Source organism: Symphalangus syndactylus, chromosome 1 (genome assembly GCF_028878055.3).
Source record: "Symphalangus syndactylus isolate Jambi chromosome 1, NHGRI_mSymSyn1-v2.1_pri, whole genome shotgun sequence".
Taxonomy (NCBI): domain Eukaryota; kingdom Metazoa; phylum Chordata; class Mammalia; order Primates; family Hylobatidae; genus Symphalangus; species Symphalangus syndactylus.
In genome coordinates, this window is record NC_072423.2 from 66,385,821 (window position 1) to 66,401,388 (window position 15,568).

Below are 15,568 nucleotides of genomic sequence, written 5' to 3' on the forward strand. Positions count from 1 at the left end.
TTAATCATCTTTGAATAATACCTCTCAATTAAGCTATATCATAAGAAATAAAAATCTACATTTTAAAAAATTGGCTGTAATCATAGGGTGACTAACTGCCCCTGTTTACCCAGGACTCAGGGTTTCCCAGGCTGAGGGACGATGGGTACTAAAACCAGGACAGTCCCAGGCAAACTGGGATGGTTGATCACCCTACCCAATGGCCTCATCTGTCTCATTAAAATATCTGGATTACTTCATGCCTCAAAAATATCCTTGGCTTACCTGACTCTAGACAGTCAAGAGGCTTTTATTAATTGCCTACGGTATGCCACTTTCTGGAGGTGATATTGTTCAACTGATAGACGAGCATCACTGATTGAAATATTTTGTGGTTTTCACGCTTTGTATCTTGTGCTGATAGCCCCACATGGATATTTCTGTTTCCAAGTTTGTGTCACTTCTGGAGATATTAGCCTGAATTCAGCAAAATAGGATGATCAAAATGAACCTTTCCAGTGAATTCTGTTCCTGTTGTGCTGTTGTCATCTGACTTAGATATACTGGCTGGGCGCGGTGGCTCATACCAGTAATCCCAGCACTTTGGGAGGCTGAGGCGGGTGGATCACTTGACATCAGGAGTTCGAGACCAGCCTGGCCAACACGGTGAATGAAGCCCTGTCTCTACCAAAAATACAAAAATTAGTTGTGCATGGTGACGTGTACCTGTAATCCCAGGTACTCAGGAGGCTGAGGCAGGAGAACTGCTTGAACCAGGGAGTCGGAGGTTGCAGTGAGCCCAGATCACACCACTGCACTCCAGCCTGGCAACAGAGTGAGACTCCATCTCGAAAAAAAAAAAATTAGCTGGACGTGGTGGCACATGCCTCTAATCCCAGCTACTCAGAAGGCTGAAGCAGGAGAATCGCTTGAACCCACGAGATGGAGGGTGCAGTGAGACGAGATCGTGCCACTGCACTCCAGCCTGGGTGTCAGAGCGAGACTCCATCTCAAAAAATAAAAATAATAAAAAATAAATAAATACATAAATAAATGAACACATAAATTAGATATACCAAGACAAGTATAAAAAAGTCTTGTGTGAACATAAATGAAAATTGGCCAAAATAGGTAACAGCCAGGGTCAGACATGGTGGCTTATGCCTGGAATCCCAGTACTTTGGGAGGCTGAGGTGGGAGGATCACTTGAGGCCAGGAGCTCAAGACCAGCTTGGGCAACAAAGCGAGACCTCATCTCTATGAAAGAAAAAAAATTTTAAAGAGGTAATGAGCAACTTGCTTGCCTTCCTGCCTGCCTTCCCTAAAATACTGTTAAATGCAATACATGCCCTGACATTGTAGTTTGCTTTCACAAAGACTTACTGAATACTTACTCTAGGCTAAACCTTGTGTTACATGTGGGGCTACAGGGATGAAAGAGAATTGGTCCTGCCCTCAGGAACCTTTCATTTAGTACAGAGATTTAGTGTGTGCTGGTTGGTCTCTGTTGTCCCCCTCTCCAGATCTATTCTCTATTTCTTCCCCTCTCCCTGCCTCCAGGAAGGGGGGCTGGATCACTGTGGCTCATTGCTCTGTGGCTTCTGATTGAGTTCAGCCAATGGGAGGCATCATTTTGGCGTGGCAGCTCTGGCGGTTCCTGTGCAATTGCAGTTCCATCCTCCAAGGCTCCGGCACTCACTGGGTTCCTGTATCCAATAACAGACTCCCTTAACTGCCCACTTCTGAAAATAATTTCTTCATAAAGCTATTTTCATAATTTCCTCTGAGTGTGCCTTCTGTTTCCTGTGCAGACCCTGATTCAATAGGAAAATAAATTATTGAAATAGAGGAAGATAAGTGTAATAATAGAGGTATACACAAGTGGAATGGGGCAATAAATGGCTCATTTTCACACCATCGAGAGTGCCCATATAACAGAGATAAGTAAATACATCTTGAGCTGAACACTGAAGGATAAGAAACAAATGGGAGAAAGACCTAGAAGGGGCAATATAGAGTAAGTAGGAAAAATAAACTATTGTGCATTCATGCAAATGTTAGCATTTAGGACATCTGGAAGCTAGAGGTGAAGTGGAAAAGGAGAGAGTGATAGGAGCTGGGGTCAGAGAGTTTCAGGGTGGGGAAGGTCTTGCAGGACCTTGTAGGTCATTGTAAATCATTTGGATTTTATTCTGAGGGTCACTGGGGTGTTGTTAGAGACTTTTGAGCAAAGAGGTGCATGCTCTGACTGAACTTTATTCTGTGAACAATGAGAATCAACTAGATGGATTTAAATATGGGTATACCCCGAAAGAAAATTACTTAAGATCCTTGCTACTCGAAGTATGATCCAGGACCAGCTACACTGGCATCAGCTGGGAGCTTGTTAGAAATGCAGAATCCCAAGTCCCTGAGACAAACCGAATCAGAACCTGCACTTTAACAAGATCCCAGGTGGCCCATTTGTATGGTAGAGTTTAAGAAGCATTGGTTTAAAAGATCCCTCTGATAGGAGGGTGGAAGATACATTTGAGACAGAATAGACAAGTCAGAGAGAGGTGGGAAGGGCCTAAAACGGGGAGCAGTAGGGAGGTAAAAGAGCGGACAAATATAAAAGAAGAAAATGCGCAGCACAACGTAGACAATTCCTAAATACTTCAAAAAAATTTTTTTGACATCCTGGCCAACACGGTGAAACCCCGTTTCTACTAAAAATACAAAAAAAATTAGCTGGGTGTGGTTGGAGGAGCCTGTAGTCCCAGCTACTCGGGAGTCTGAGGCAGGAGAATGGCGTGAACCCAGGAGGCGGAGCTTGCAGTGAGCTGAGATCACGCCGCTGCACTCCAGCCTGAGCAACACAGTGAGACTCCATCTCAAAAAAAAAAAAAATTTTTTTTGAAATAATTATAGATTCACAGGAGGTTGCAAAGAAATGTGTAGGGAAGAACAATGTACCCTTTACCCAGCCTCCTCCACCATTAACATCTTACACAACTATATTACAATATCAAAAACAATCAAATGACATTGCTACAACCCATAGAGTTTATTCAGATTTCACCAGTTATTAGATGCACTCATGTGTGTGTATGCATATAGCTCTGTATAATTTTATCACAGGTGAAGCTTTGCTACCACAATCAAGATATTCAAGCCATTAGCAGAAGACTTTCTGGTGTTACCTCCTTATAGCCACACCCATCCCTCCATCATTAACCCCTGGGAACAACTAATCTGTTCATCTCTATAATTATTCTATTTCACAGATGTTTTATAGATGGGTACGTGCAGTATGTATTTTTGGGATTGGTGACAGAGCAAGACAGGATCTCACTCTGTCACCCAGGCTGGAGTGCAGTGTCGTGATCTTGGCTCATTGCAGCCTCCATCTCCTGGGCTTAGGTGATCCTCCACCCCAGCCTCCTGAGTAGCTGGGGCTACAGACATGCGCCACCTTGCCTGGCTAATTTTTTGTATTTTTGTAATGATGGGGTTTCACCATGTTGCCCAGGCTAGTCTAGAACTCCTGGGCTCAAGTGATCCGACCGCCTTGGCCTCCCAAAATGCGGGGAGTACAGGCATGAGCCACCACCCCCACCAGCTTTTTTCATTCATAATTTCTTTGAAGTTCATCTAAGTTGTGTGTATCAATATTTCACTCCTTCCAATTGCTGAGTTGTATTCCATGGCTTGGATGTACTAGAGTTTATTCATCACATTCAACCCATTAAAGGACATTTGGTGTTTTCCAAGTTTCCAGTTTCGGGCTATTATGAACACTATGAACATTCATATACAATGAATACTTTTTGTATGAATGAATGGAATAGAATGGATAGGATATTTAGTGATCAGCTACGTGGAATGAAGAGTGGCATAAGTAGTAAAAAGTAACCCTCAATGCAATGTGCAGCCAGCAAGTACCACAAAAAGAGTTTATTTTGTTTCATACATATATTTCTATATATACATACACACAATTTATTAATAACCAAATAGTGTCCTTTTCAAATGAAAACAATAATTTAGCATAAACTATGAACTTAAAACCTAAAGTAAAACTTGACAACAGTGATGCAGGATTTTTTGCTCCTTAGCTCAGTTAGGTCTGTGTTCTTATCTTAGGACCAGGAAGAACTAGGTACCTGGACATCAAAGAATGAGTGGTGTAGAATTTATTAAGCAAAAAGGAAAGCTCTCGGGAAAGGGTGGGGTCCTGAAAGCAGGTTGCTGGTTGCCCCTTCGTAGTTGAATACAAGGGCTTTTATATAAAACCTGATGGGGCCGAGTTCCCTGTTCGTATAAGGCATGAATTCCTGGTGGCTCCACCGCACTCCCCCAGTGCGTATGTGGGCCCTTCGTCCACTAGGGACATGTTTAGGCGAGCCCCCTGTGTTCCCTTATCTGCACAAAACATGGGTTGGAGCTTCTCCGGGGACCCTTCCCTTACTTTCTGCCTAAAGCGAGCTGGCTAACTCCTTTCAACAATAATAAAGACATACAGACAATGGTTCTCAGTACAATCATTGTAAATATTTAAGTAAACTTACAATGGTGTTTGTTTTGATTTGACATTTTAAAATATATTGCTGTTCTAAAAGTTCTGTGTTTTTAGTTGTTTGGGCTCCTATTCTACAATGTGCTATTACTATTAAGCATTATTGTATCATGGCATTCCTCAAATAGTTTTTAAATTACTTTTAATTTGAAGAAGGAACATTCTATACAGTCATGGAACGTGTCAAAAATGAAAATGAGGCAGGGTGTGGTGGCTCACGCCTGTAATCCCAGCACTTTGGGAGGCCTAGGTGGGTGGATTGCTTGAACCTAGGAATTTGAGACCAGCCTGGGCAATGTGGTATAATGCTGTGTGTACAAAAAATACAAAAATTAGCCAGGTGTGGTGGCCAAGCCTGTAGTCCCAGTTACTTGGGAAGTTAAGGTGGGAAATGCTAGGTGACAGAATGAGACCCTGTCTCAAAAAAAAAGAAAAAAGAAAATGATAAAGGAAACATATCAGGAAAACATGCGTGCTATTTTGTATCATCTACTTTAGAGTAATTCCAGTATAGTGGTTTTTTTGTTGCTGTTTGTTTTATTTTTGAGAAAGGGTCTTGCGCTGTTACCCAGGCTGGAGTGCAGTGGTACGATCTTGGCTCACTGCAACCTCCGCCTACCAGGCTCAAGCCATCCTCCCAACTCAGCCTCCTGAGTAGCTGGGACTACAGGCGCGTGCCACCACACCCAGATAATTTTTGTGTTTTTTGTAGAGATGGGATTTTGCCATGTTGCCTGAATGCCTGGCCTCAAGCAGTGCACCCCCCTCAGCCTCCCAAAGTGCTGGGATTGCAGGTGTGAGCCACCATACCCGGCCCCAGTATAGTCGCTTTTTCTTTTCTGTTTTATTCTATGTTTTAATGAATTTACATGTTACCCAAATGTTCCCTAGTTTTTCTGCCTTCCAAGATCACTCTGGAAGAATATTTAAGAATATACCAAATAAGAATATTCAAGTCCTCCCCTATGGGTGGCAGGAAGAACACCCCTCCCCCAGATGGTATTTAGCGCCTCTGGCTGGGAACTGCTTCCCGATGCTCCTAGGTCAGGGTCCTCTCTTGGCATGATGCTACCACCACAGTGCAGACCCACAACAGGGAGAAGGATGGCCACAGTCCCTCAGTCCCCTGTCTCCAGGGTGTGCACCGCCTGACTCCTAACTCCCCACCACTGACTCTAGGGGAAAAACAGCACAGGGTAGGAAACAATTTTCCATGTCACCAACCTTTCTCTGAGGGAACCTACTGGCCACCTCCCTCTTAGGACCAGCCCATCATCCACAAAGTGGAAGTCCAGCTTCCCTTCAAATCAGAGTTCTTAGGCTGGGCGCGGTGGCTCACGCCTGTAATCCCAGCACTTTGGGAGGCCGAGGCGGGTGGATCACGAGGTCAGGAGATCGAGACCACGGTGAAACCACGTCTCTACTAAAAAAATACAAATAATTAGCCGGGCGCGGTGGCGGGCGCCTGTAGTCCCAGCTACTCGGGAGGCTGAGGCAGGAGAATGGCGTGAACCCGGGAGGCGGAGCTTGCAGTGAGCCAAGATCGCGCCACTGCACTCCAGACTGGGCGACAGAGCGAGACTCCGTCTCAAAAAAAAAAAAAAAAAAAAAAATCAGAGTTCTTTCTTCATGACATTTCTTTGCAAAGCCCCGGAACCCACAGCTCTGAGACTCTGGCCGTCCCCCAACCCACCCCATCTTCCTTGTCCTCACCCTTGGTCAGGAGAAGCCAAAACATCAGTCAGCCTCCCAGTAATCAAGCCTGGCTTTCTCACCCAGGGTGCGCCCCAGATCAGCCACCGCTTCTTTCAGTGTAGCCAAAAGGCTATTGGAGTCTTCTCAAATGAAAGATTTTATCAAAGGCTTGGAGAGCAAAAGAAAAAGAGGATTATATAATAAAACATAAAACAACAAACATATACACACAAACAAAAATAAATGTGAGATATGATTCTCCCAGAGTGTTTAGAGCAGGAATGTTCTTGGGCATCTCTCCTTAGCCTTCCCCCACCAGCATCCCCGCAAGGCAAGGCCAGTTCACCCTCAGTGTTCACTACTTTGCAGTGTTCATAGAATATTTGTAATAATTTTAGTAGGCTCCCTAAAATTTCTTTTCTTTTCTTTAGAGTTGCATCCCTCTCCATTGCCAGGCTGGAGTTCAGTGGCATGTTCATAGCTCACTGAAGTCTCAAATTCCTGGGTTCCAGTGATCCTCCCACCTCAGCCCCATGAGGACCTGGGACTACAGGTATGCACTGCTATGCCCATCTATATTTTATTTATTTATTTATTTAGAGACAGAGTCTAGCTCTGTCACCCAGGCCAGAGTGCAGTGACACGATCTCAGCTCACTACAACCTCTGCCTCCCAGATTCAAGTGCTTCTCCTACCTCAGCCTCCCTACTAGCTGGGATTACAGGCTTGCACCACCTACGTCTGGCTAATTTTTGTATTTTTAGTAGAGACATGGTTTCACCATATTGGCCAGGCAGGTCTTGATCTCCTGACCTCAAGTGATCCACCTGGCGCGGCCTCCCAAAGTGCTGGGATTACAGGCATGAGCCACTATGCCCAGCCTGTTTTATTTTATAATTTTGTTTTAGATAAGGTCTAGCTCTGTTGCCCAGGCTGGAGTGTGGTGGTGCAATCACGATTCACTGCAGCCTTGATCTCCTGGGTCCGAGTGATCCTCCCACCTTAGCCTCCTGATTAGCTGGTACTACAGGTGCACGCCACCACCCAGCTAATTTTTTAAAATTTTTTTGTAGAGATGGGGTCTCACCCTGGTGTCCAGGCTGGTCTCGAACTCCTGGGCTCCAGTGATGCTCCCACATTGGCATCCCAAAGTGCTGGGATTATAGGAGTGAACTACTGTGCCCAGTCTTTTAAAAAATTTTCAAGAGATTGGGCTCTTGCTATATTGCCCAGGCTGGTCTCCAGTCCTGGCGTTAAGCGATCCTCCCACCTCAGCCTCCTTGAGTAGCTGGGATGACATTACAGGCACACACTGCCACCCCTGGCTCTAAAACTTCTTTTGTTCCATTTGTACACTTCACCCAATTGCCTCTTTATAGTAATTAATTAGGATCTAGGGTGAAAAAGAAAAGTCAACAGCTGTATATAGTCCTCAAAGTTTTGTACGTATCTGAGCAGTTGTCAGTTGCACAGTGCAGAATGATGAACTGCAGTCCCTCCACCTAAAAAGCATTAGTGACCATCAGGGAACCGTCAGATGTGTGCCAGACTAAAGCAGAGTGAGGCTGTGCTGGGTGCTCTATTTGTGGCTGCCCGTGCTCTCACTTCTCTGTCTTGCTCTGTGCCTTTGGGAGGTTGACCCTAAGCTGGCATCACCAGGTCTCAGTCTGCTGGTTTCCTGGGTTCCCCTTGAAGGCTACGGCTCCCACGAGGCAACCATGGTCCCAGCTCTAGCTCTCACTGAGCTCCAGAATCATTGTTTCCTCCCCTTACCCAAGTGAGAATAATTATGTTTTATTCCAGGACCCTGACAAATGGACAGGCCAAAAAATCCCCTAGGTATTATCTGATCTTGGTGATCAGGGAGGTGTTTGTTTTGTTTTTTAATGCAGGTACATAATTTTAAAAATTATTCAGTTTCATCTACTGTAAGAAAAGCCATATTAATTCACAATTTTGATTAAAACAAACAAACAAACAACTTCTGTGACATTTTGGCGAACAAGTGGTTCAATATTAAAGCTTTGTCCGCCAGGTGCAGTGGCTCATGCCTGTAGTCTCAGTGCTTTGGGAGGCTGTGGTGGGACGATCACTTGAGGCCAGGAGGTCGAGGCTGCAGTGAACCATGATCTCACCACTACACTCCAGCCTGGGTAACAGAGTGAGACTCTGTCTCTAAACAAACAAACAAACAAATAATAAGTCAAGTTTTTTCAAGCATGGCAGACAATCTGTCTCCTTTGGCCTGGGTCTCTCACTGCCTTTTAGATAAAAATCTGGCAATAACCAAAGAGTTTTCATAAGGCCTGTTGATCTACTTATATGATATGCATATAATTTACTTCACCATTATAATATCATTATAATAATCTAAATCTATTGTCTTTATCTTCCAATAATCCACAGATTCAGCACATAAGGATTCTTTTTCCCATATATAGGCTGAGTATTCCTTATCTTATATGCGTGACACCAAAGTGTTTCAGGTTCTGGATGTTTTGAGATTTTGAAATATTTGCATATACACGAGATATCTTGGGGATAGAACCTACGTCTAAACACAAAATTCATTTATGTTTCATATACACCTTATACACTAGCCTGAAGGTAAATTTACACAATATTTTTAATAATTTTCCACATAAAACAAAGTTTGTATACATTAAACCATCAGGAAGCAAGGTGTCCCTGTCTCAGTCACCCACAAGGACAGTCTGTAGTTGTCTTTCATTCCTGATTCCGAATTTATATGCTACTGATAAGCAATCATTTGCTTACACTTATTCACACGTAAGCACTTAGTAAAAAATATGACATATATATCTGGCATGCTCAGAAAAGTTATTTTGCAGCAGAAAGGAGCTGGGAGGGTCCTTTTTTTCCCTTGGGGACACTGAATAAATTGTGTATTATGTGCCTGCATTTTGACTGCGACCCCATCACATGAGGTTAAGTGTGGAATTTTCCACTTGTCTCCCTGTGCTTAAAAAGTTTAGATTGGCCAGGCACAGTGGCTCATGTCTGCAATCCCAGCACTTTAGGAGGCCAAGGCAGGTGGGTCATTTGAGGTCAGGAGTTTGAAACCAGCCTGGCTAACATGGTGAAACCCTGTCTCTACTAAAAATAAAAAAGTTAGCCTGGCGTGTTGGTGCATGCTTGTAATCCCAGCTACTCTGGAGGCCGAGGCAGGAGGATCTCTTGAAGCTGGGAGGCAGTGATTGCAGAGAGCAGAGATCACTCCACTGCACTCCAGCCTGGGTGACAAAGCAAGACTGTCTCAGAAAAAAAAAAAGGTTAGATTTTGGAGCATTTTGGATTTTGGATTTTGCATTAAGTATGTTCAAGCTGAAAAGAAAATCCGATTTGCTCGGGACAAACTTAACAAAACAAGTGAGATATTCTGATACTATATATATGCTCCTGTTTATATTTCCTTAATTAATTTGGACTTGGAACAACTTAGCCAATTATGGATTAGAGGATGAGACTTAAATGTTACTATACAATGGATAGAACGATTCATTCCTCTATGTTATCATCAAATACTTATGGTATTTTACCCATCCTGCTGTCATGCAGATCAAGAACCAAATTAAAACACATTTGCCAGGGTCATAATAATGTGGCCAGAATTTAAAGAAAAACTTGATTTTTAATTATGTATGATTTTGCTTGTTTAGTCTACCGATTTCTATTTGCTTTAGCTTACTCAGAAATAAAACGCAGCACTTCGAAGGCTATTGACTCATGTGGGCCTTTATAATGCACGGGCCCAGATGCAATACATCTGGTGGTCTGCTTGGGTTGGCCACTGGATTGAAGGAGAGAGAGAAGTCTGGGACGATTCCCAAATGTCTGGATCTGGTGACAGGGAGATATGGCAGGGCGAGCTTGAGGGGAAAAAGCTGGGTTAGGAATTGTTGAAACTGAAATCCCTGAGGGCTGTGCTGACAGAGAGACAGCCAGTAGAAGGTTGCCTTTGCCCGTCTGTGGTTCTGGGTAACTTCATCGAAAGAGAGTTCCAGGCAGTAGAAATAAGAGTACCCAGGACAAAGCCCCAGGGAAGAGAAACATCTGATGGAGGACAGAGGAAAGAAGGGTCAGGAATGAGCCTGAGCAGGTGTCATGTGTCTGACACCAGAGCCTGACACATAGTACGTAGTAGATACTCAGCAAATACCATAACAGAGATGAATCCAAGGCTGGGGGAGGTGGCTCATGCCTGTAATCCCCACACCTTGAGAGGCCTAGGTGGGAGGATCCCTTGAGTCCAGGAGTTCGAGACCAGCCTGGGAAATATGGTGAGAACTTGCCTCTAAAAAAATAAAAATTAAACATTAAAAAAAGAGATGAATGCATAACCTGGCTGCTGGAGCCAACATGGGTTGGGTGGGCATAAAAACCCAGCCCACTCTTACCAGCAGCTAATCAAAAATTTGCCTGGAATTCTGAGGCTCCTGTCCTATGTCTTGGCTGCTCCTCTCAGATCACCTTCTGGCCGGTCCCAAGTCCACTTCCCATGCTCCTTGCTCCCTTCATCCTGGTCTCCCTCACACTTTCCTTTCCTACTCCCCTTCCCCCTGGGGCCCTGGCTCAGCCCAGCACAGGGAGAGCCCTGTGCCACCTATTATAGCTCGCCTGCACCTTTGCGTCTTTCAGAATGGAGCACCTAGGCCGGGCGCGGTGGCTCACGCTTGTAATCCCAGCACTTTGGGAGGCCGAGGCGGGCGGATCACGAGGTCAGGAGATCGAGACCACGGTGAAACCCCGTCTCTACTAAAAAATACAAAAAATTAGCCGGGCGTGGTGGCGGGCGCCTGTAGTCCCAGCTACTCGAAGAGGCTGAGGCAGGAGAATGGCGTGAACCCGGGAGGCGGAGCTTGCAGTGAGCCGAGACTGCGCCACTGCACTCCAGCCTGGGCGACAAAGCGAGACTCTGTCTCAAAAAAAAAAAAAAAAAAAGAATGGAGCACCTACAAGATAACCCTCCCCCTACTCTCCCTTTTTTTTTTTTCTTTACCAGTACAGATTGCCTCTCATAGCATAATTGGGCTTCATTATTATCCTTAAGGACTCTCTTTCTGTGGCGGATTGGAATGGATAAGATAAAGAAGATTGACAGGATGAAGAACCCATCCTGTTTTGCCAGTGAGAAAGGGGTAGAAATAAAAGGATTAGGAGGGCTCAGGCATGGTGGCTCCAGCATGTCATCCCAGCTACTCAGGAGGCTGAGGCGGGAGGATCACCTGAGCCCAGGAGTTTGAGACTACAGAGTGCTGTGATTACACCTGTGAATAGCCACTGCACTCTAGCCCGGGCAACATATCAAGACCCTGTTTCTAGGGAAAAAAAATATTTTTTAATAAATTTAAAAATTAGGGGAGAGGTAACCACATCCTGCTACAAATAAAAGAAGTTGGAGAGGTAAGAGGAGGACCAAGAGCTAATGGCATCATTTACACAAAAAGAGATGCTTTGAAATCAGTTGCTCATCCAATTCCACAAGGACAATAAGTAAGAAAGAGGATAGTGAGTCACCAGTGGATTTGATCATCATTGGCTTCTTGATGACTTTAGCAACAAAAATTCTTATTGGTAGTGAGAGTTAGACCCTGGTGGACTGGGTAGGGGGTTCCTGGAGCATGAGCCAAGGCCAGTGCCAGCCAATGGCCCCCACTACACTCTGCCCCGGCCTTTCCCATCTCAGAAAATGGCATCCCCCATCCAAACCTCAAGTCAAGAATCCAGCAGCCGCCCTTGATTCTGCACTTCCCCTCACCTCACAGTGCAGTCCCATCTCCAAAATAAGTCCCAAATCTCACCACTTCTCACTCTCCAAAGAGCCACCATTATCTCTTTCCTGGTGATTAGAACAGCTTCCTAACTGGCTTCCCTTCTACCTTACTTTCCCATAGTCCATTCTTCTCAGGACAGCAACAGTGGCCTTTTAAAACCAGCACATTATCGTTGCCCTTTGGGAAATCCTCCACAATTATCCAGTCTTACTTCAAAAAATATATGTATTTCCGACTTCTTACCCTGCCCTACTTATAGGATATGCATGTTTCTGATCTGCAGCTAATATCACACTTCTTCTCTCACTGTACTCTGCCACACTTGGCCTAGTTTGTTCCCACGTTTGTTCCCACTCCTCCTGCACTTGCTCTCAGATCTCAGAAGGGGCGTGCTCCTTGTCTTTCAGGCCAGCCGGCTTCACACATGTGCCATGTGCACCTCTCGCTCAGAAGGGATCTGTACTTGGTTTGGATCTATTGTTGCCATCTTGAAATTCTTAATACTCTTTGAACACGGGGTCCGTATTTTCATTTTGCACTGGGCCCTGAAAATCGTGAAGCTGGTTCTACTTTCAGGGATTGTATTAGAAGTCTCCTCCTCAAAGAGGCCTTGGCCACCTATCCTCAAGTAGCCCCTCCCCTTCTAAGTTACTCGCTATCCCATTATTCCCATTTAATTTTCTTTGTAACAGTTGTCATGCTTTTATACATTCTGTCTTCTATATTTATCTGTGTATTGTCCAATTCCCTCCCTTTGAAACGCAGCATGAGCACCTACAATGCAGAGACCACTCTATCCCCAGTGCAGAATGTAATGAGTGCCTGATACATTTGCTGAATAAACTATTCCAAGGATTGAACTTGCTGGAAGCAAGAGAAGCACTATTCTGGGTAAAATGGAAATTTTAAATGTACTTGATATTTATATACATCCTAATCAATAATTAAATTTGTGTAGTACTGGTCTAAACAGATAAATTCTGGCTTCATGATGAAGGTTAAGTGGAATATAATTTTCTCATTTTGTATTCAAACTAGATCTTTTTCATGAAAGGGTTTGAAGTCTAGATTCAATGCCTACTTTTGCTACTTATTTTACATGAAGCTAAAACAATTATTTTATTTTATTTTATTTTATTTATTTTTTTGAGACGGAGTCTTGCTCTTGTTGCCCAGGCTGGAGTGCACTGCTGCGATCTCAGCTCACTGCAACCTCCACCTCCCAGGTTCAAGTGATTCTCCTGCCTCAGCCTCCCAAGTAGCTGGGATTACAGGTGCGTGCCACCACACCCAGCTAATTTTTGTATTTTTAGTAAAGATGGAGTTTCACCATGTTGGCCAGGCTGGTCTCGAATTCCTGACCCAAGTGATCCGCCTGCCTCGGCCTCCCAAAGTGCTGGGATTACAGGCGTGAGCCGCCATGCCAGGCAATAATTTTAGTTTAGTCTGAACTTTTTTTTTTTTTTTTTGAGACAGAGTCTCGCTCTGTTGACCAGGCTGGAGTGCAGTGATGCGATCTCAGCTCACAGAAGCCTCTGCCTCCTGGGTTTAAGCAATCCTCCTGTCTCAGCCTCCCGAGTAGCCAGGATTACAGGTACCTGCCACCACCCCCAGCTAATTTTTGTATTTTTAGCAGAGATGGGGTTTCACCATGTTGACCAGGCTGGTCTCAAACTCCTGACTGAAGTGATCTGTCCACCTCAGCCTCCCAAAATGCTGGGATTACAGGCCTGAGCCACTGTGCCTGGCCTAGTCTGAATTTTTTTAAAAGGTTATTGGTCTACCTTCCAATGACATTGCACTCTGTGTGGCTCAATAAAACATTTTCATTTATAATAACTAATTTGACCTGCTCAGCAATCTCTAAGCGAGATAAAGTAGCTGTAATTCTTCATTTTACAGGTCACATCAAATCATTTCGTACATTCCAGCTATGTGGAAGCTTGGTGGGAATATGTGAATAATAATCACAGAACTTCAGAGCTGGGAGTAACAGTTGGAAATATTTCTTCCAATAATCGCATTTTTTATGAGAGGATGATGAGGTCGACCATGAGACAATCGTGTGGCAAGGAAGTTGATGAAACTTGACCTCTTAAGTCAGTGATCTTTATGTCCATCGGTCCTTTCCAGCAAGTGAGTTAACCAACCTTTGCCTGCAAAGGGGGAAATTTTTAATTTAGGATTTACACTCCGCTTCTAAAATTTTGCTTATTATTGTGAATCATCTTCTTTAAGTTTATTAAATGAACGGCTGAATAAATGGACATAAGGAAAGAAGGAAGGGAGAAAGGAAGGAAGGGAGGGAGGGAATGGAGGGAGGGAAGGAAGGAAGGGAGGAAGGAAGGAAGGGAGGAAGGGAGGAAGGAAGGAAGGAAGGAAGGAAGGAAGGAAGAGAGGAAGGAAAAAGAAGACAGGAAGGGAAGGAAGGATAAGTCTGATGACAGCTGCTATTATATTCTACGGATAATCTATTTAGATTTTTATACTTTATCTTTTGTTTTACTTCTCTTATGCATATTCTCCTCAACTTTTTTTCAGTGGGCCAGAGGAGGAAGACTGCCTCTTGTGACTGTGGAAGGACTTCTACCAGGCTAACACCCCTGGCCTCTCACCCTCCCATTTCTCACCCTGCAAAGCAGAGTGTTATTTGATTCATGTTCTTAGTCTGTGGATCTCAGTTGAGGAGAACTCGTTAGAGATTTGCCCTCTTTCCATCTTTTTGAGACCTTACTGGTGCAAGACAGCAAATCCTAGCTGGTGTCTACAGGACACATGCCCTCTTAGGTTACATAACTGCAGGGACCACTGTCATTATATCCTGGAGCTGGTTCTATATAAGACACAGCCTGAGTAGTATACAGGCTTCCTAGTCTGCTCACGGCCAGATGTCCCAGTTGGAAGCCCAGAGGTTGTCTGGCTATGCCAGCAGCAGGATGGGCAAGTCTAACTCAAGGGTGACATATTAGCAAGACCATTATGGCCATGCATCTAAGACGCTCTGTCCAAGCCTGAACTTAGCAACAATAAACCTGACATTTTGAAATCCACCTGATTCCTCTATTTTCCAGTTGATGCCACATGCATCCTCTTGCCATCTTTCTTAATTAAGATGACTTTGCTTCTAAATCTCCTTAATTATCAAGCAGCTATCTGTAATATTTTGTAATCCCCTTAAATCTTGAGCATAATGATGTCATAATTATGAAAGTGAGCGGATTCACATGAGGTATTGCTTAATCTTAAGAACAAAAATGGCAGCTGTGAAAACAGATGAAGTAATTAGAGGAAGAGCCTTTTTGGAAGCTTCCAGATATTTTCAAAGTAATTAGTATCAGTTAGCAATAAAGTTCTGTTCTGAGAAATCGCTCTTAAAGGAGGAACATGGATTAAAGAAAAAAACCTGCTACTAGGAAGTAAGCCACTAGACTTCCTAAAAACTGGTTCCGTTTTCAACAAAATTTGGGTCTGTTGAAAAAGAACATGCAGATGCCAGCCTTGACGTCAAACGGGCCCAAACTTGGACAGTAGTAAACTAATG

General features: G+C 44.1%; 1 protein-coding gene across 1 annotated transcript in view; it reads left to right on the forward strand.

The window, feature by feature from the left end:
- Positions 1-13,178: 13,178 nt before the first annotated feature.
- Positions 13,179-15,568, forward strand: part of CLUL1 (clusterin like 1) — a 32,704-nt gene continuing 30,314 nt past the window's right edge. The window contains exon 1 of the mRNA XM_055236795.2: positions 13,179-13,301. The gene's annotated coding sequence lies outside the window, so the exon portion shown is untranslated. The remainder of the gene's footprint in view (positions 13,302-15,568) is intronic.